The sequence below is a fragment of the Lithobates pipiens genome, unplaced genomic scaffold (assembly GCF_037356315.1).
Source record: "Lithobates pipiens isolate NorthernLeopardFrog02 unplaced genomic scaffold, aLitPip1_a1.2 Scaffold_16, whole genome shotgun sequence".
NCBI classification, from domain to species: Eukaryota; Metazoa; Chordata; class Amphibia; order Anura; family Ranidae; genus Lithobates; species Lithobates pipiens.
In genome coordinates this window covers 115,114,335-115,136,367 of record NW_027507748.1, presented here as the reverse complement: position 1 = coordinate 115,136,367, position 22,033 = coordinate 115,114,335, and the positions used below count along the sequence as shown (strand labels likewise).

At 41.8% G+C, this 22,033-nt stretch overlaps 1 protein-coding gene across 5 annotated transcripts in view; it reads left to right on the top strand.

Moving 5' to 3' along the window:
- ABR (ABR activator of RhoGEF and GTPase) overlaps positions 1–22,033 on the top strand; it is a 608,507-nt gene that overhangs the window by 436,551 nt on the left and 149,923 nt on the right. The window lies entirely within an intron of this gene.

Here is a 22,033-nt window from a genome sequence, read left to right as displayed (position 1 = left end):
GTACAGAGTAGACATTCATTTATGTGCATAAAGTGTACATTTCTGTCAAATTTACAAATGTAGAAATTAGAATGAAGGTACAGGGACAACAGCTTACATATAGAGAACTTTTATTTTTCATTCGAGAGACTCTTGCATAGACCAGACTGCCCCATTATCTAAAAGCTGTTAATTCCAGGAACACTAAAAACCTAGACTGTTGTTCTTGCAACCCAAGAACTTCAAACTCCACCTATTTCGGTTTCTCCTCAATGTCATTGTTCACTCCTGTAAGTAATGAGAAATAAAATATTCATGTCCTTTCTACACAGGTTGCACAAAATGATTGGAAAGCATCCTCATTCCTGCTCAGAGGCCTACTGAGAGGCCTTCTCAGTCTGCCAGGAGAAAAAGTATCCAAAACTTATAGAAGCTTCAGTCAGTTCTCAAAAAACAGTAGCTGCTGACTTTTATTAAACAGACACTCACCTAGCGAGGGATCCAACGCCATTGGCTGGTTCTTCGCCAAACTTAGGGTCCCTGGTGGCAACCTGTTAGCTGTGGACAGTTGGCTGTGACGCCTTGCGCCTTCACAGCTGGCTTCCCAGTACGCGGTGCTGTGTGAATGGTCCTGCAGCCTTCTGGGACCTGCGACATGTCCCGGAAGGTCATGGAAAGGGTGGAGGTGAACTTTAGCTTGGATCGCCCAAGCCGAGCAGAAGTGGGAGAAGGGTACCTGTCAAAACTAAGTAACTGCCCCCCCCCCCCCCCCAAACAAGTGGATTTGACATTTGAGGACAAATGCTAGCGGCTCCTCAGCCATGACATCTGCCATGCCTATATACTTTGAGATTTGTTGAGCCACCTGTTCCATTTCAGCCTTACACGTAATATTAAAGTGTTATTAAACCCACAGCAGTAAAATCAAGTCTGTATATGCAGTAAAGCATGTTTTTTTCTACTTACTGTGAAAAGGGATTAATCCTCCACATTGTGTAAAAAGGCTGTTTTATCCTGTCTTCTCTGATCCTCCCCTTCTTCCGCTGCCCCCAATCCATCTGCTTGTAGAACAGAGCTTTGGGGGTGCTCTGCACATGCTCCGTTTTGGTGTGTATTCCTAGAGTTTTTTTTTTTTTTCATTGGAGGGTGCGTGTGATCAGCACAGGGCCAATCGGCACTGTCCAGACAGAGGTTCAGGGGTCCAGCAGCCTCATACGACAGTCAGAGGAGAATAAAAACTCCTCCTGCAAACTTTAACTAGACACTGATAGAAAATGCTATATACTGCTGAAGAGAAAAGGTATTTAGCAATTTGTATTTAGTAATAAAATAATTGCATTATCATGTTCTCTGTACTGTGGGAGACCATATATAGTGAATGCAGAGCCCTGTGTCTAGTAACACTTTAAAGTCATCTTTATTTTAGAACTTGGGGTTTTATCAAGATTTATCCCGAAAACCAGGGCTTTTTTTTTCTCAGAGAATAGGTGCAGGAACGCCCCCCCCCCCCCCCCCCCCAGTCTAAGTCACCCTTGTCTCTGCCCCCTACCCACCTCCGAGCACCGTCCCTTGGTTCCGCCCTCTGCCCACCTCCCAGTACCGTCCCAAGTATCATTCTGTGGTGCTAAGTAATTTGTAAAATAAACCCCCTGCAGCCGGCAACAATAGATACCCCAGCAACAATAGTTCCCTCACACAACAATGCCCCCCCCCCCCCGGCAACAAAAAAGAGATCTGTAATTGCTGCTGGGAGTCTATTGTTTCTGAAGGGGATTTTGTTGCGGGTAGTCCATTGTTGGGATCTATTGCCGCTGGCGGGGGGCTATTGTTACTGGCTGCGGGGTATCTAATTTACTGCTTTTCTTGTTATTACATAGCATACAAATTACTTAGCAACCCAAAACTGGGAGGTGAATAGGGGGTGGAACCAAGGAATGGTGCTCGGAGGTGGGTGGGGGCGGAGAAAAGGGGTGACTCTGAGTTCCTATACATATTGTCTGAGAAAATAGGCCCTGATTGTGAGCAGGCACTGCTGTGTCACAGCTGTGACACAAAATGGAGATGATGCAAAATGGAAGTGTATGCTGTGACCAGAGATCTCCTTTAATATATACAGAGTAAAGTTTTTAGCAGCACTTGAGTTGCAATATTTATTGAATGACTATATCCTAGTCATTTATTTAATGACTATATTGTTTAGATATAATGGACCTGTTATAGTTCTGCTGTAATATTTACACTCTTCGGGTCCTAAAATATTAGGTGCTCAGTGCTAAAGAAATATTATTTTTGCTGAGTAAAATAAACATTAACATACAGTATATGTAGCATTGACTTATACTTCTGCTGGGAGAAGAGCAGGGATAGGGTCACCGCAAGGTGCGTTCTCGCGTTTTCTGCAGGCAAAAGCCTGGTTTTGAAACATAGTGACGAGTCATAAATAACACATACTTAATAGAGCTCTTGGGGAAAAAGGACTTTGGATGAAAATATCTGAAAAATAAAATAGCAATTGTTTTCTTGCATCTTCAGTGCTCTTCAGGTATGCACTTTTTATAGAGGAGCCAATTGCTTTGTGTTTGTATCATAGCAACTGCTTTATTCTTTTTTTGCTGCACTGTAGACCTACTGTTCTATACCAAGTGTATGGGCCCCCCGTAGTGCTATTCTTCTTCCTATGTGCTTTGCAAATGGAAGGAAGATGAAACCGGACCAGCAGGGAGTAAAATATGAAGACTTGATATAAGGAGGATGGGCACAGAGATGGAACTGGGCTGGAGTGGAAAATGGAGTATGCATTGAACCCGTTCCTATGTTTCAACAGTTCTATATTCTCTGGTTCTGTTTATATAGATCATTTTTTCTGTCATCTCGCACTCATTTTTTACAATGACCCCACAATTAGGTGGTTATTGTTCCAGTCAGTATGTGCAATGCACCTGATCTGTGACCATCCCACGGTGTGTTTGATCCCGTGTCCGGAGATGCAAATTCATGCAAAGCTATTTAAAATCTAGTCAGGGATGTCAGTACTCTGGATAAAAGCACACAGATCACTCATTCTCCATCTGCCCTTCTGTAGCAGATTTAACCACGATCACAAGACCACATCAGGCATATCACTTTATATCAGGATTGCCAACCACCAGTAAATTTACTGACAGTTTGTAAAAATTTGTGATTTTTTTTTTTTTTTTTTACAACTGCCAGTAAAGTTTTAAGAGTAAATCAAGCAAATTACTTTGTTATAGGTATTGTCCGTGTTTCCATATCATGTTTATACTGTTCAAATATTCACTGCATTCGATTTCTATAGGAGTTCTGTAATTTCTCAGGTTGCCAGTAAAAAATGTGCTCCGCCAGTGAATCTTCCATGTTTTGCCAGTAAAAAATGCTGTAGGAGGTTGGCAATCCTGCTTTATATGATAACATGTGGCTGCTGTGAGCAGCAAATACAAAACGTGTAGTTTTGTTTATACTTTATATTAACCGCTTCAGCCCCGGAAGATTTTACCCCCTTCCTGACCAGAACACTTTTTGCGATTCGGCACTGCATCAATTTAACTGACGAGCAAAATTTATGTCCTTTTTTTCCCCACAAATAGAGCTTTCTTTTGGTGGTATTTGATCACCTTTACGGTTTTTATTTTTTGTGCTATAAACAAAAAAAATAGAGACAATTTTGAAAATAACTCATTTTTTACTTTTTGCTATAATAAATATCCCCTCAAAATATATTTAAAAAAAAAAAACTTTTTTTTTCCCTCAGTTTAGAACGATATGTATTCTACTACATATTTTTGGTAAAGAAAAATCGCAATAAGCGTATATTGATTGGTTTGCACAAAAGTTATAGCGTTTACAAAATAGGGGATAGTTTTATGGCATTTTTATTTGTAATTTTTTTTTTTATTAGTAATGACGGCGATCTGCTATTTTTATCGGGATTGCAACATTATGGGGGACACGTCGGCCACTTTTGACACTATTTTGGGACCATTGTCATTTATACAGCGATCAGTGCTATAAAAATGAACTGATTACTGTATAAATGACATTAGCAGTGAAGGGGTTAAGTGTGTCCTAAGGAGTGATTCTAATTGTGGGGGGGTGGGCTTTAAAGCGGGAGTTCCGCCGTTTTTTTTTTGTTTTTTTTTTTTAAAGTCAGCAGCTACAAATACTGCAGCTGCTGACTTTTAAAATAAGGACACTTACCCGCCCAGCGCGCCCACGATGTTGGCACCCGAAGCCGATCTCTTGATCGGCTCTTGGGTGCTTCCGCCTTGCGGCTTCACTTCCCGGTTCCCTACTGCTCATGCGCGAGTCGCGCTGCGCAATAAGAATGGTCCCCGCTGTCTCTGGGATCCATGTGTTTCCCAGCAGACAGCGGGGGACCCGCAGGAAGTGGCGTAAATATCCGCAGATTCTGCGGATATCTATGCCAGAAGTGGGTGCAAATACCTGTACTATACAGGTATCTGCACCCCCCTCCCCCCTGAAAGGTGCCAATTGTGGCGCTGGAGGGGGGGAGGGTTCCAATGAGCGGAAGTTCCACTTTAGGGTGGAGCTCCACTTTAAGTCACATGACAGCGATCAGATCTCTCTCATGACACAAGCCAGAACGGGGAAATGCCTTGTTTACATAGGCACATCCCCGTTCTGAGGCTCTCTGACATGGTTTCTGGGAGACCGGCGGACATCGAGTCTGCTGGTCCTGTGGGCACAGTCACGCTGTACGCGGTGCCTGCTATCCCTGGCTCTTAAAGGGGATGTAAAGGTACGGCCATTTGCCCACCGCTGCCATTGTGCCGATGTATATCGGCGTGCAGCGGTCGGCAAGTGGTTAAGAGAGCTGTACTTTAACCCAAAACTATGTGACAAATTGTATCAACAGTGAAATAAAACAATATATGAATCAACACGAAGGTTGTTGCGTCCCAAGAGAAAGGTCAGAAACAAACAAAAATGTCCTTAAGGGGTTGTAAAGGTAAAAGTTTTTTTCACCTTAATGCATTCTATGCATTAAGGTGAAAAAACATCAGACAATGCCGCCCCGCCCCCCCCCCCCCCCCGTTTTACTTACCTGACCCCTCCAAAGTCCTGCGCTCGCCCCCGATATCCTCTTTGCCGCACAGCCTGGCCGTGGTTACAGTAGATGGATTGAAAGCAGCGCAGCCATTGGCTCGCACTGCTGTCAATCACATCAATGACGTGGCGTGCCAGGGGTGGGGCCGAGTGATACAGTGAGCGGCTATATCACGGGAGCTTGCCCGCAAGCACTCCTCACCATGCGAGGGAGCTTGCATGAACATGAGAAGAACTTGCGGCCGGGAGCCGAGACAGCTGCCGAGGGACCCCAGAAGAGCAGGTTCGGGGCCACTCTGTGCAAAACGAGCTGCACAGTGGAGGTAAGTATAACATGTTTGTTGTTTAAAAAAAAAAACCTTTACAACCTTTAGGAATATTGCTATAGGCAATAGACAAATATCGAGTGAAGTTGTCCTCATGTAGAAAACAAATTCACACCAACATGCAAAGTGTGTCCATCACCACTTAGAGTGCACGCTTACCAGCTAACACAAGCTGGATCTCTTGTGGCTAATACCCATCCAGGGTCTTTATCTCCTGAATCGGCAAGCAGTGACTCTGACCGGAACAGCCTTCAAATACCGCTTTTAGACGGGTAGGTAGTTTTAACACAAACACAAAAGGGCCTTGATTCTCATGTTCACGGTACCCAAAGAAAGGAAAGATAACTCGCCATAGGTAAAACCAGTTTCTACTTTCTTATAAATAACAGTATCACTTATATAGAGATAACATATGTCATGCATGGATAGTAAGCCGGCCGACTACGCTTCGAACACCCGTTCCTTCAAAACATTGAACAGAGCAGAGACGTCAGCACGCTGCTCCTCCCAACGCATTTTGTCACAAGTCTGGCTTCGTCCTGGGGCACGTTTATACTTGGCAGCACTGGATATCGAACCACTAATAGTGAGTTTTGGTGTTCTGCTTAGGGAAATTTCGGGTAATTTTCAGCGAGTTCACATATGGCATAAAATTCACATTGAGGATAATTTTTGACTTCCACATTTCCTTGCTGCTGTTATGCTACTTTGGAATGTGCTGTCAGTTGTCCTGTCAGTTTGCTACATAAGCCAAGCTTATCTCAGAGGGTTAGGTGCCTAGATAAAACCTATTATAGGTAAGCCACCTAGATATTGTAGTGCTTTCTTTTGTTAATAGGCAGACAACTGCACTGGAATAGAGGAAAACCATAAAGCACTGTGCAGTACCACTATTAGGGAAACGGTCCCCATATATGTAAAGGAAACCAGGCTGCCTGATGTGTATATTTGATAATGAATACATTTTTACTGCAGTCCTTCATTTTACATAATTTTGTTAACTCTAAGGCCCCATTCACACTATTAGATTTTCTGCAGATTTTTGTCTTCAGATTTACCAAAACCACATAATATGAGATCAAACCATAATGAGTTTCAATTTGTATGCAATCGGGCAGGCCCTTGTACTACATGCATTACCAGCTATGAGTAAGCACTAGCCTTATTGCGAAACACGTCAGTGTTGGCATCTTTCGCTGTGATGTAATTTGCTGTGTCCTAAATTTTATTTGAATAAAGCATCGTTTTAGCATTGGAGTGCGGCCGTCCAGAGTTCTGTCATTATCCACATTCCCTTGCACTACATGGTTTTGGTAAATCTGAAGACAAAAATCTGCAGAAATTCTAATAGTGCGTATGGGGTCTTAGTGAGATTGTCCAAATAAATTATAACACATGAGATTGTAAAATAAGATTACAATGTTTTTGGCAAGCTTTAGAGAATTTAGAGGAGAGGAAGCCGGCCAGCAGTGCTGCAGGGAGGGGGTGCCAGGGATGGGAGTTACTAGGGTGGTTGGTTGAAGCAAAAACCCCCCTGTGGATCCCTTGCAGCACTTGAAGTGAGGAGATGCCAGCAGCTGCAAGGGATCTACAGAGAAGGATTGGTGCTACGGGAGTAGGAAAGGCACGTAGGAGCTGAGGGGGGAGCATGTTGGAGCACAGGGCAGCTCCTCCATGTGTGCATTATGTGTCATGGCCCAGTGCCCCCCTTCCCCAGGGCCCATGTGCACAGCACACATGGATGATTTTCATAATCATGGCACACATATGCGCATTGTTTACATGTTGGGCAGTCCATTAATTTTGGTGGACCACCTAACTGGCAGCAAAGAGGCTCATGCACTTATTTCAGCTTTGCTAATTCTTGCTTGGTGCATTTGGGGTGCTTTTAACAATGAATGGCTGCGCAAGTGTGACCGGCATCTTGCACGCGTTCATGCGTTACACTGGTGTGAATGCAGTGTTAAGCCTGCTGGGGCAGCGCCAGGGGCTAATAGAGTATCTCAATATACTACAAAACTGTTATCAAGCTGGAATCTAAACCCACTACTTAAAAAAATATCAACTGGATAATTAAAAAATATAATAAAAAAAAGACGATAATGAAATCTTTTGGATTTGTTTTTCTGTACTTGAGGTAATAATATTTCAATAAATGGGTTTAAAACTAAATTGGCTGTACCGTGTAGTGAGACATATTGTGTCCCTAAGCTTTTGTAGGATATGATAGAGATTTCAGGGTTTTTGGATTGTGATGCCTAAACCTCCTTGCCATTCTTGTGACTGTGCATGACATTTATCTCTCACTGCCTCGGGCACATTGCATTTAGTGATAAAGGCTTCAGGTATTAATGATTATAGCTGGGATCCATGCAGATGATCCATGCAGATGATCCATGCAGAGGATGGATGATTATTTCTGGAATAATGTGAAAAGCACAGCAAGGCTCTTGGTAATCCTGGATCTCTGTCAGAGGACCTGTCCTCAGCTGCATTCATCGTTAGGATTGATTTTATTTTCTTTCTTGATTCTCTTAGTGGTTGGAACACATCCAACTACAATTAAAGTTAAACGCTAATGAGGGATGTACAATTTTCACAGACTCCCTGATTGTCTGAAAAGTAGGGCAATTATTCCAGCTCTCATGCCTTGGAGCAACAATGTGACTTTAATTTTATGTTCCAACTTGCAGGTGATTGTTTCATTCAGTGGAGAGAGAGGGATGTCACAACAATATTGTCACTGTTCCCTTTCGTTTTTCCTTTTAAGGGAAATCTGTAGCTACCTTAAAGCTGAAATTAAGTCACACCGTTAAATACCCATGTGAAGTACAGCTATATGAACCATGCTGCATGCCCAGGGATTTGTAATTCTGCTCAGCAAATCTAGTGATCTGTCCCTGCTGCACTGCATAGCTAGGTCCCCCAATCCCCCGCAGTCTGTACAGCAGTTAAAGTGACACCATAGTTAGAAAAATAAGCCATACACATTCACTGCTTAATGGTCCTGTGATCTAATTTTTGTACCGAGTGTCCCATAATCTGAATTTGTGTGGCGTTGCGGGCTCTCCTCATGACTTCCCCTTTGACGTTGTAGTATTGTGGCTTGACCACAATGTCACGTGGCAGTCCGTCAGATCTAGGGGGCCCTGTGAGCCCGATCAAGTTCCAGTTTGTGGGCACGAATGATGTCTAGGATGAGATATTAAATGAGGGAGTATACTATGTTGGGTATATCTGTGATGGTCTCTGGCAGGCCTCTGATCCTAAAGTTAAGCCTTCTCGACCTATTTTCCAGGTTGTCAATTTTAGGCATGCCCCCCCCTAATTTGTTGTGTAGGTAGTTCCTGGAAATGATCAATGTTTTGATTAACTTGATCGATCGTGGCGTCCATTTTAGTTTGTCATCTCAATTCGAGGTCCTAGGAGATGTAGATCAGATTTAATTTCTGAGGTAATCCTAGTAGCAGTCTGGGAAAGTCCCCTGTCCAGTATTTCTGCAAATTTGAACAGAAAGAAGAGGTCCTGTTGCTGTGAGGAGAGCTGACCCCCCTCCTGATAGGGCAAGTTATGCTTAGATGAGGCTGCGGCTGAGGGAGACAGTAACATGTCGTCCATGCCGGGAGCGCCAAATGTACGGGAGGCTCTGTGGTTAAGCACCTCCAAAAACGCTTTGTTTTCCTATAAATCAGTACTAAATATATAAAATGTAATTGCTAATATCTGTAAAAAAAGCCTCGGATGTAGATGCCCTCTGAAAAGTGAAAGCTAGTTTTAATCATCTTTGACTCTGCCTACCAGTGTTAATTTTGACATCAAATTTCAATTTAGTTTTAGTTATAGTCTTTTGACTAAAATGCCTTTTTAGTTTTAGTCAGTCTTTTGAATTACACTTTAGTGTTTGTCGTATTTTAGTCATTTGACTAAAATGTCATTTTAGTTTTAGTCGTATTTTAGTCGACTAAAATAGAATTAATTTAGTCAATGAAAATATTTTAGTCGACAATATTAACACTGCTGCCTACAACATATTAAAGCGGGACTGTACTGCGGAAAAAAATATTAAAAGCCAGCAGCTACAAATACTACAGCTGCTGACTTTTAATAAATGGACACTCACCTGTCCCGGGGTCCAGCGATGTCGGCAACCAAGGCCCATCAATCGCTCAGCTCTCGGCTGCTGCCGCCACCATTCTAGGTGAGGGAATCAGGAAGTGAAGCGAATCGGCTTCACTTCCCGGTTCCCTACTGCGCATGCACGAGTCGCGCAGCGCAATAGGAATTGTCTGCGCTGTCTCTGGGACCCGTGTGTGTCCCAGCAGACAGCGCGGCAGGACAGGAAATGGCATAGACTCCCACGGGAGTCTATGCCCGGAAGTGGGTGTAAATACCTGTCTTTGACAGGTATCTGCACCCCCCTCCCCCCTGAAAGGTGCCAATTGTGACACCAGAGGGGGGGAGGGTTCCGATCAGCGGAAGTTCCACTTTAGGGTGGAACCCCGCTTTAATGCCAAAGAACAGGAAAGATCATGTGACCACACAACAGCACTGCAGAAATAAGTTGGAGGATTTAAAAAAAAAACTTCAGTTCCATGATATACAATAAAACCCTGGGTTCCAGAAACATGCTTGTAATCCAAATTACTTGTATACCAAAGCGAATTCCTCCATAAGAAATAATGGAAACTCTGATGATTCGTTCCACAACCATTTATTCATAGGTCTTTCAGTTTATAGTCCATATAAAACGATTTTAGTTATGTGGTAGGTTGTGTAACAATAAAATGTCCATCTACAAATGGAAGCCTCCACAAGGAGATTAGAAGCACAATCCAGCAGGAACTTCAGAGTATAAAAGAGAATAGAGGTGCCTCTAAGTGTAGCAATATGGTTACATTTAATGGAGGATGGTCTGTGTCATTGATGGCAAACCTTGGCACCCCAGATGCTTTGTAACTACATTTCCCATGATGCTCAACTACACTGCAGAGTGCATGAGCATCATGGGAAATGTAGATCCAAAACATTTGGAGTGCCAAGGTTCATCATCACTGGTCTATGTTTACCCCGAATGCCTGCATACTTAGATGTGCCTGTTTATGTGATCAACCATCTGAGTTGCTATATGTCAGTGATGGCGAACCTTGGCACCCCAGATGTTTTGGAACTACATTTCCCATGATGCTTATGCATTCTGCAGCATAGTGGAGCGTCATGGGAAATGTAGTTCCAAAACATCTGGGGTGCCAAGGTTCGCCATCGCTGCTATATGTTGTACTTTCATTAAATTTAACTATATTGTTACACTTAGAGGCGCCTCTGTTTTATTTTATACTAAGTTGTGACATGATGCTACTTGTATATCAAGACATCGCTTGTTTATCAAGTCAAAATGTATTTAAAAATGTAGCTCGTCTTTCAAAACGCTCTCAAACCAACTGTATATACTGTATATGATTTATGTGAATGAATTATGCCAATTAACACTTCTCTGTTTAGTATCACTTTAAATGAATTCTAGAAAGAAACGAAGCTGGAGGATTTAGGTTGGCAGTAATAGATTTGATGCTCTGGTACTGATACTTACCCGCACAGTACCAGATCCTCCGTCCCGGCTCCCCAAATGGTTAATTCTCCTCCTCATAGTCAATAGCGTAAGAAAAGAAGATCTGAAAACTAAAGGAGGAAAGCTTCTAAGTTTAATTGGTGACTCCAGTGTAAGACAGGATTGCAGTGGATTTATTCAATAAACTTTACCATCAGCCTGGACTGAGGCTACTTTCTTTTCTTTTACTAAAGTGACGGCAGTCCCAAAGGAGGAGGATGGCTGAAGGCCTGCTGTGTTCAAATTGCTTCAACAAAACAGATAATTTTGGTGTCAATTGATTAAAAAAAATAGTTGAACATACAAGTGGAATGGTTTTGTTTGACTATGCTTCAAATCTCATTTTTTTCAGCAAGAGTTTGGAAATGGTTTCAATATCAAGATGCTTGCCATGGGCCACAGCCATCTTTTTGTTACCTTTTTCCAGTGGCCCATTTTATTTTTTGTATATTTTTAGCCATGCCAACTCCATAACCTTTGAGGACACTTTATTTAACAGGCTTGAACAAACTACCCTTAGGCACCTTGATCTGCTGTCTCGAACATAAGCACAAATGCCTTTATCAGACAATTTTTTTTATTCCTGTAGGTAATAGAGGTTGTATATTAGCCTTGGCCTGTGCCACTTATTTCAGTGAGTAATTACAGGTGTCAAAACTGGTTTTCTCACATGTATGATCGGAGAGCATCAGGCAAATGGCTAGCACCACATATTTTTCTCCCATTCAACCGAAAATCCAGATCAGAGCAGCTGCCATTTCATGTCTCTGGGCAATTTTGGGCTATATAGAATGGCTATATGAAGGCCTGTCTCCCTTTTGTGCTTCCTCCTGTCTCTTATTGGAGAGAGTCAATACAGAGAGTCAAGAGTTGCCTAGAGAGCAGTCATGATCTCTTGTGCATGCAAACCTGGCTCAACATGGACATTAATAAATTAGTAAAGGAAATGTCTCTGTGCATCATGTCATGCTTTGTAGGACAGTTGGCCACTCAGGCAAGCAGAGGTGCATTGGGGAGCACAGTATTCAGTACATTGCAGAACTGCTCCTGTTGCTGGTTCCTTCCCACGATAGCATCAGTTCACAAAGACATACAAGTTATATTTGTGGTTATTTTTTTGTTCTCAAGATGGTCAGTTCACAAACATATGGCTCCATGCACACTGGGTTTAAAAAATTGCCAGTTCTATTGGCAGAAAAAAGGAAATGCTTATATAGAATGATTTTGTACAGGAGTTTTGGAGTGTTGAGCATTTTTTTTTCTGCTAGAGAATTCCAATCAAAAACACAAAACTGTTTTTTTTTTTTATTTTTTTTTTTTTTTTTTACTGCCTCTAAACGCTGAGCTTAAAATATGCCTCCAAGCGTCCTAATGTGCATGGACACACATGATAACAGTAGCTTTTACAGGCTAAACATAAAACTCCTGTAGAAGCAGCGTTCTTTAAGCTAGTGTGCATGGACCCTTAATGTCACATTATTACATAACCATTTTAACTGTTAAAAGCCTGTTAATATGGCCAAAGGTTTGTGAACAGCTAACCATCATGCTTATATGAGCTTGTTTGGACCTGCCATTCCAAAAGCTTAGGCGTTGATATGGCATTACCTCCCTTTTGCTGTTTCAACGGCCTCCACTCTTCTAGGAAGACTTTTCAAAAGAATTTGGAGAGTGTGAATTTGTGTATATTCGGTGAAAGCATTTGTGAGATCGATTACTGATATTGGACTGGAAGACCTTGTTCGCAAGGTTATTTGTCATCCCAAAGGTATTTAACGGGCTTGACGTCAGAGCTGTGTGCAAGCCAGTTCAATATCAAGCCAAACTCTTCAAACCATCTGTATGAAGCTGGCTTTGTGCACATGGACAGCCATGCTAGGGCAGAAAAATAACCTTCCCCAAACGCTTGTCCCCAACTGAGATGGTTCCCTTATCTTGCTATGACCCCTTATTAAAGTTCACTGTTCACCAGACTGACGCTAGTTTGATTTTATAAAGTAGAAAACCATCCAACATCTTTATGGAATTTTTTTTTATAACCAAAATATCCCAAAATAAAATATGCAAGTTTTGTTAAGTTCATCCAGAACATTTAGTACTTTAGTTTAGCAAATTGAACAAAAAAGGTTAATTGAGAAAGTACTGTCCAGGAATAAAATTACTCTCCAGCATTCTGCTACTTGAATTGAGGCTAATGGTTGAAACTTTCAAGACAAAGAAAACATAATTTCCATAAACATAGTGATATTAACGGATGGATCCTCTCACTCAGACTGAAACATGGATTCAGCCATCACCCAGGTGAAAAGGGACATACATCAGTGTAGTGATTGACTATCTATCACCATAAAGCTAACCAAAATGCCACATTTGACTTTTAAAGATTAAGTTTCATTAATTGTTTAGGAGTGCTCCAGTGTTTAAAATTGGGGGAGTAAGTCCTTAACTGATGCAATGTGTGCATCTTCTGGGTAATCATTGCTGTTGAACACAATCTGGAGAACATTTGTTTTAAAGGCATTAAATAAAGTTGGGTTTGATGGGCGATAATTCTCCCTCCCGACACATAATATCACTTCTATTTTTATCTGGATCTCTCATTCTTGATGTAATGGGTATGGCAGACTCAGAAAAGATCATTTAAATCACAAACCCATGACTGAGCTGGAAGTGACCCTGAGCTAAATTACTGACAGCAATCCCTGTTCTAATGTTCTTCTGCTCTCTGTGCTAATAACCTCTGCCATCAGACTCTCGTGTTCTGATAATGGTCCAAGTGCAACCTTGTGTATTGAAAGAATTGATGACGTAAACAGAACATATAACAAAAGGATGTATCACAGAGGTAATGCAGTCTCCAGTCATGGAAAGTGATAGCCGTTTGCTAACTTTGTTGGCAAACAGAAGTGTTGCACTCCAGTTAAGCATAAAGGTTTTGCAATTAAACTATCTAAAAAAGGACAGCCTATTTGCTGATTGGCTATGCTGTTCAAATTGGCATTTATCTCCTGCACCTGTTTGGGCCCATTAGCTAAATTCCTATATTTACATGTAGCCTCGTGTGTCCCAGAATTAAAGTCTTGAAAAAAGAAATTGCAGACTGGTATTCCGTGTTCAATTACCTCCCTCTCTCAGAGCTCTCCCTTACATACTGGAGCAGGAGAGGGAGGTTGAACTGCATAAAGACATACAACAAAGCTATAGCTTTGCCCTAGTACTGTGAAATCTCTACTAATCTTGGCATCTAGGATTTAAAGGTGAAATATGTGGGCATGTTCTACTAACACCGTTGCAGTTTTGTTAGATGGCATTATTTAACTGTAGTTGCTTATTTATTTTTTCTACTACAATACTGCACATCAATGTCATTTTATAATATCCTTTAGGTCTACCAAGGGTTGATTTGATTGAGTATACAATAGGGTTGCACCGATACCAGTTTTTTAAGATGGAGTACAAGTACCGATATTTTTTTTTCCAAGTATTCCAAGCCGATACAGATTACGGATATATTTTTTTTTTTAATGTCCTGTAACAGTGGACTGTCAGTAGTTTAGTAGTACTTAACTTAATATTTATTACAACTTTTTTTTTTAAGACAGAGAAGGGGATGGAGGACACAGATTCCCCTGTCCCTTTCTCTGCAGCCTCCGCTGCACTGAAAATGAATGGACAGGAGACCGCAGCTCCTCCATTCATTAACTGAAGCATCGTAAGCAGAGGCAGACACAGAGAAGGACACAGTTGACAGTCAGGGGTGATTTGGTGTGGGGAGTTACAAGCACCGTTCTCCCTGTATAGATTTCAATAAAGCAGCTGAAAGCCGGGAGGGGGGGAGCAGCATGGCTGTCTGCTTTATTGAAATATATACAGGGAGATCAGTGCTTGTAATCAACCCCCCCACTGCATCGCCGCTCATTCCTGACTGCCCAGGTATCGGGTCAAGCATCTGAGCATTACAAGTACTCGTGCAAATGCTCGGCATCAGTACCAATACTAGTATTGGTGTAACCCTAGTACACAACATATGGATTCTTCAGGCAGGCCCTTGTACTGCTCTCTTGTTGGTTATGCCTAGTACACGCGATCAGAAAATCGTACGAAAAATACCACTTTTGAAGTGATCGCACAATGATCTTGTTGTTACATAGCTTTTGTTCAAAAGATTTTTGTTTAATCAACACAGTATTTGGATACTAAAGAATACAATACAATACAAAACATTACATCATTTCAGAAGTTGTATTCTTTTTTAACGAGAATTATCATACCTTTAGTAACCTATTGGTTTTCGATATGAGACTGCCATGGAAAAATGAAAAAAAAGACAATCATTCCTCCAATATTCTTATCGTGTGTACCATGCTTCTAAAACGGATTGTGCAACCATTTTTGGATTGCTCAGCATATAAGCTAATCCATGTGAGGAAGCAATGCTCACCGTCTAGCCTAGAGTTCATTGTGAAATCATAAGCTGCATCACCATACATATTGCTCAGCAAAGCCATCTCCACTGTGTACACAGAGCGTGTTGTTGTTTGGACTCAACATTGCCTAAGGGATTTTACAGATGGCCATCAGAGTTCTGTCTGCATTTGACAATGGCAAGGCTACTTGCCGCTGGGCACAATACATAATGTCTAAGTAGAAACTTTTTGGTACTCTGGACTTGGCAAAATTGCCACGTGTATGTGCACACAAAAGAACCACTATCTGTGGCTTCCGATACCCTTATAAGCACAGGAGTGGGAGGCTCTGGCTAACAGAGGAAAGCCCAATGTAGTTGAGTCTCGGATGACATCCTAAATATCTGTCAACACAAAGTCTAATTCATATTTAGAAGCTGTGTAGGCTTAATATTGTGAGCACAATTCTACAGCTAACTCAACATTCTTGTTGACTGTAAGGTTCTCAGGTTCTCCCCAGCTCAATTATATGTTACACATTGACCATTCTTCATTGCGATGATACATCCATGAGGCTATAGAACCTTTCCCCCACTTTAACTATATGAAGGAGTATAAAAAAGTATTTGACAGAAGCTCTGTAGATGTGAACGCTGTGGAACAATTTAGCCTGTACCTGGGGCTTCTGTTATGTGAACAGATAAAGGAAGTGGGAATAGATTTCCTCCCTCTCCTGAGTGCCAGGCTGATCGAAGGTCTGTTCCAACACCTGGGCCCCATTGCATGAGTTTGGTCCATGGGACCCTGGTATTTAATTTAAATCTCTTGACAGTCCCTCAGAAATTGGGATGGCCTTGTGGTATGCTTTCATTTAAGTGAATTTAGCTTAATCCGATATCACACTGTAGTCGTAAAATCATTTTCTAGTGGCGGGGGAAATCTGGATCCCAGGCTCTGGTTGAAGACCAGTGATGAGCTTGGGCATTTTCAGACTAGGATTCGAACCCGCATGTGCCAATCGTCTGCAGCCTGGGCATTCCTCACCCTGCCGCTGCACATATAAAAGCCCTTTATATAAAGGTGCATGTCATAAAATTAGAATAGCATCAAAAAGTTAACTTATTTCAGTAAAAGTGAAACATATATATTCAATAGATTCATTACTCAGAGTGATATACTTCAAGCATTGTTTTAATTTTTTTAATTTTGATGATTATGGCATGCAGTTAGTGAAAACTCAAAGTTCAGTATGTCAGAAAATTTGAATATTACATAAGACCAATAAAAAAAAAAGATTTGAGAAATGTTGGCTTACTGTAAATTATGTCCATGTACTGTATAATATGCACTTAATTCTTGGTCGGGGCTCCTTTTGCATAATTTACTGCATCAATGCAGCATGGCATGCAGGCAATTAGTCTGTGGCACTGCTAAGGTGTTATGGAAGCCCATGTTTCTTTGATAGCAGCCTTCAGCTCATCTGCATTGTAGGGTCTGGTGTGTCTCATCTTCCTCTTGACAATACCCCACCAGTGGCGGTCCATCAATTAGGGGCACGCGGGCACCGCCCCTTCTATCCATGCCACCCCCTATATGTATAATAGATTCATGCATAGCATGAATCTATCCACGGCCACCCCCTATTCATGCATCCAGGCCCCTTTCAGGATGCCGGGCACCTGAATGACCGTGGCGGGGAAGGTTTTTTTTTTTTGGGTTTTTTTAAGCACCTGATTAGAGCCATAGCCTCTAATAGGCTTCAAAATAGGGTGGGTGCAGAGCATTGTGCCATGAGCCCACCCACGTGTTACTACAGCAAATGAAAATTCACTATTGTAACACTGATCCTAAACCTGGCCAAGTCAGAAGCAGGTCTGAGACCCAGTTTCCGATTGGCCGAAAAGAAAAGACTCCTGATTGCCCAATGAGGAGAGCAGAGGAAGGGAAAGCTGTTGCGGCCGAGCTAGGGTAGACGCAGGTGAAGCACTGCATAGATGGGGTAAGTGCACCAGACCTGCCGACCGGCCGCCACTGTACCCCGCAGATTCTCAATGGGGTTTAGGTCAGACGAGTTTTCTGGCCAATCGAGCACAGTGATACCATGATCATTAAACCAGGTATTGGTACTTTTGGCAGTGTGGGCAGGTGCAAAGTCCTGCTGGAAAATTAAATCGACATCTCCATAAAGCTGGTCAGCAGAGGGAAGCATGAAGTGTTCTAGAATTTCCTGGTAGAGGGCTGCACTGACTTTTGATGTGATAAAACACAGTGGACCAACACCAGCAGATGACATGGCTCCCCAAATCATCACTGACGGTGAAAACTCCACACTGGACCTCTTGCAACTTGGATTCTGTGCCTCTCCACTCTTCCACCATACTCTGGGACCTTGAAGCACTTAATGCTTCCCTCTCTGTGTGTAACGCATCTAAATAAAATGAGTTTCACTTTTTGAATTTACTGAAATATATTAACTTTTTATGATATTCTAATTTTATGAAATGCACCTATATGTGCAGGAATGTCTCAGCTGTAGATGATTGGTTAGTACAGGTGACAACTTCCTGGTGACTTGAGGGTTCGGATCCTAGGACAAACATTAATGAGCCCATCACTACTATATACTGTACAAAGCTTGTCAAGGTGTATTCCAAACCCCAAAGGTGTATGCCGAACCCCACTCCTGGTATTTACCAGCGCAGTGCCGGAGCCTAAAATCTCTGGGATGGGTTTCGGAGGCTTAGCGATGACCTGGACAAAAGTGGAGGAGCTTTCTAAATCTGAGCCACAGAGTCCTTTCCAGACATACATGATTTTGATATAAACTCAGCACTGTGCTGTTATTATTTTAAACACTCTGCAGGACATCACAGTTTTTAAGTTTTAGGGTCATTTGCTGCCAAAACCTTATTTTTATTTTGGATAGAGTGGGAAATGGTTACAGCCTCCCCTGGAGCTATTTCGTGATTTCACTTTTTTCCCCAACTGGTCACTAGAACAGGAAGTAAGGGGAAAGAGTTTTGATGAGAGTAATGCAGCATACACACGATCAGACTATCCGGCAGACTTAGTCTGGTGGACAACCCGGCAGACTTTGCAGCGGAGGTCCGCCGGACTCCTCGCTAGCCCCCTCACCTGGTATGAATTTAAAGGGAAAGAACTGCGCTGAAAAAAACGGTGTGGGGGTCCCCCCAGAGTCCATGGCAGACCCTTATCCGAGCAAGCAGCCCGGCCGGTCAGGAAAGGGGGTGAAGACGAGCGAGCGCCCCCCCCCCCCCCCCCCAAAGCCATACCAGGCCATGTGCCCTCAACATGGGGGGGTGCTTTGGGGAAGGGGTGGCCCTGCATTTTTATCAGCACTCTTACAAAGATCTATTTTGCATGCCTGTCATTTAGATTTGTGGCCTGCTCATAGCTGCCCTTTTAAGCCAGTAATATGACAGAAGCTAGATTTCTTCTATGTGCAAACTAACAGATATAAGATAGGCTTCCATTTTCACAATCGTCTTATCTTGTACTTGGTTTGTGGTCCTTAAAGAACCAGTCACATTTGAAGTGTTCAGTCTGAATACATATAATTCTGCAGGCTTGTTTGTCACCTTTTTGTGAGGCTATTCCTTAGCTTTTTGAGTCACACTGCTCCGTTCCATTTTCCATTAGGTGTCTTCAGTTCTAGGATTAGTCTTTGCAAGATTCCATGGTGCAGGTTTTGCCAGTATTCACAGCTTAGAGATAAATGATCTCTATTTCATACCACAAAATGCACAACAGTGACTATATTCAACACACTTGTTCCCATTATAGGAAGTGTTGTAGTTTTGTTTTTTTACCACTTCAGGACTTCCCCATAGCAGATTCTCCTGTGCAGAATCACGTGTGTATGTATATATATATATATATATATATATATATATATATATATATATATATATATATATATATATATATATATATATATATATATATATATATACACATATAGGAAAGAAAAAATCCCTTTTAAGCTCGAGACGTGTAAGTGACATAAGGTATTGCTCCTGTCCTATTTGCGGGCTTTCTTGTGCATCATCTTTCGAAGAGGTTTCCTTCTGGGGCGACAGCCATGCAGACCGATTTTATGCAATGTGTGGCATAGGGTCTGAACACTAACAAGCTGACCCTCAACCCCTTTCATCCTTTTCAGAAATGCTGGCTGCACTCATACATCTATTTCCCAAAGACAACATCTGGATATGACGCCAAGCACGTGCACTTCAACTTCTTTGGTCGACCATGGCGAGACCTGTTCTGAGTGAAACTTGTACTGTTAAACCACTGTATGGTCTTGGCCTCCATGCTGCAGCTCAGTTTCAGGGTCTTTGCAATCATCTTATAGCCTATGCCATCTTTATGTAGAGCAACAATTCATTTTTTCAGATCCTCAGAGTTCTTTGCCATGAGGTGCCATGTTGAACTTCCAGTGACCAGTATGAGAGAGTGAGAGCGATAACACCAAATTTCACACACCTGCTCTCCATTCACACCTGAGACCTTGTAACACTAACAAATCACATGACACCAGGAGGGAAAATGGCTGAATGGACCCAATTTGGACATTTTAACTTAGGGGTGTACACACTTTTGTTGCCAGCAGTCATTACATTAACCCCCCTGACGGTATTCCCGAGCCTGGCTCGGGGTGTCATTTTTATACCAAAAGCGGTAACCCCGAGCCAGACTCGGGACCGCAACGCTGGATCCAGGAGGATATTTACTTACCTTCTCCCTCGGATCCAGCATTGTCTCCCCGCTGTACGAGCGAGCTGTGTCTCGCTTGATTCATCACAGTGCCGATCTCCGTTCCCTGCGAGCGTTGCGACGCACGGGGACGGAGATCGGCGCCAAATTCAAAAACTGAAACACACAGTATACATACAGTATAATGTAATCTTACAGATTACATTGCTGTATGTAAATATTTCACATCCCCTTTGTCCCTAGTGGTCTGTCCAGTACCCTGCATGCAGTTTTATATAATAAAAAATGTTCTTTCTGCCTGGAAACTGGAGATTGTCCATAGCAACCAAACTGTCACTTTACATCAAAAAGGGTTTTAGACCAGCTAGAAAACAGCGATAATAAATTAGAATCACTCGCAGAATTGAGCGATAGCAATTTGTGGGGAGATCCTTCATCAAATACTGAAAAGTAATGACAGCGACAATTCTGAAACTGAGAAAATTTCAGTGTTTTTGATTTGATTACATTATTGAATATTTTTTTATTATTGTTATATTATTATTTGGTACAATTATTTATAATTATTTATTATATTATAATTTATGATTTCATTTTTCAAACTTTATTATACCCAGGATGTCTGCTAGACTCTGGTTTGGACAGATTTAAGAGAGTTATTCCTAAGAATTGCAGGACTACAATATAAAACGCCAAATTTTCATGCAAAATAATGGTACAGCTTTTAGCACCTAAAATCCGAAATAATCGTACCGCCAGGGAGGTTAATGACTGTGTGTTTAGTTATTTTGAGGGAACAGCAAATTTACACTGTTATACAAGCTGTACACTCACTACTTTACATTATAGCAAAGTGTTCAGTGTTGTCACATGAAAAGATATTATAAAATTTTTACAAAAATGTGAGGTGTGTACCCACTTTTGTGAGATACTGTATTGTGTGTAGTTTACCTGTGAGTAGTTACCTTAGACTAGTGTTATGTATGCGTGAGCACACATGTTCACTTGAACCTAGATTCCAGAGCCCCTAGAGTTCTTGTGTCGCATGGCTCCTAGATTAAAAAATCACGTTATTAAAAATTTTATGTTTTGGCATAGACATAAATAGAAGGGACACACCGCTTACATGCTTGTGGTTCATCGGGAAACCTTATTGTGTGACATTCTCTGCTGGTAACCTGGTGCTCTGGGAACACGCAATCCTGATCCTTTGATTCTGCAAGAAACATTTTCTTAACTTCACCCATCAAAAATATCTGCAGTCTGGTTAAATATATTTCACCTAATCATTCAGAAAATAATTGTTCTCACTCAACTCCCTACTACACTTTACAAAAGGAAACATTCTAAAAGGGATGACACCTCCGAGGTTTTGTATTACTGCTTGTTGCCTTCCTTTGGGAGATGTCTTCTTGGTACCTCTCCCTTCTGCCACACAGGAAGCCAGGGGCATTTTCCTGACAGACACAGGCAGCAATAAAATCTGCCCCATCCCCTTTCTACTAGAGAAGAAAGTGTTTTTATTGTGGTCTATGTCCCCATGGGAGAGGCTCCATTAATTTTATGTGCCAAATGACCACTCCGGGAGTGAGGAGGACTCTTCCCCTAGCCTACAGATGTTCTAATGCTTCTTCTGCAGGCTATTAAAAACATACACAAAAAATTGTCTGGAGTTCCACTTTAAGCAAAGTCGCAGCGTGTTCTTTGTATGATTTATATTTTTTGTATTCATTTTTTTTTTATTCTGATGTCTTTATTCTGGTATCTGTAAAAGGAACAAACAAAGCCTGATATTAGGAAATAAATCTTCTTTGCTATATTCATCTATATTGTCTTGTTGTATGCAGAGGAGTTGGAGAAGTGGTCTGTGCTCTGGTCATAATGGAATTTGTTAA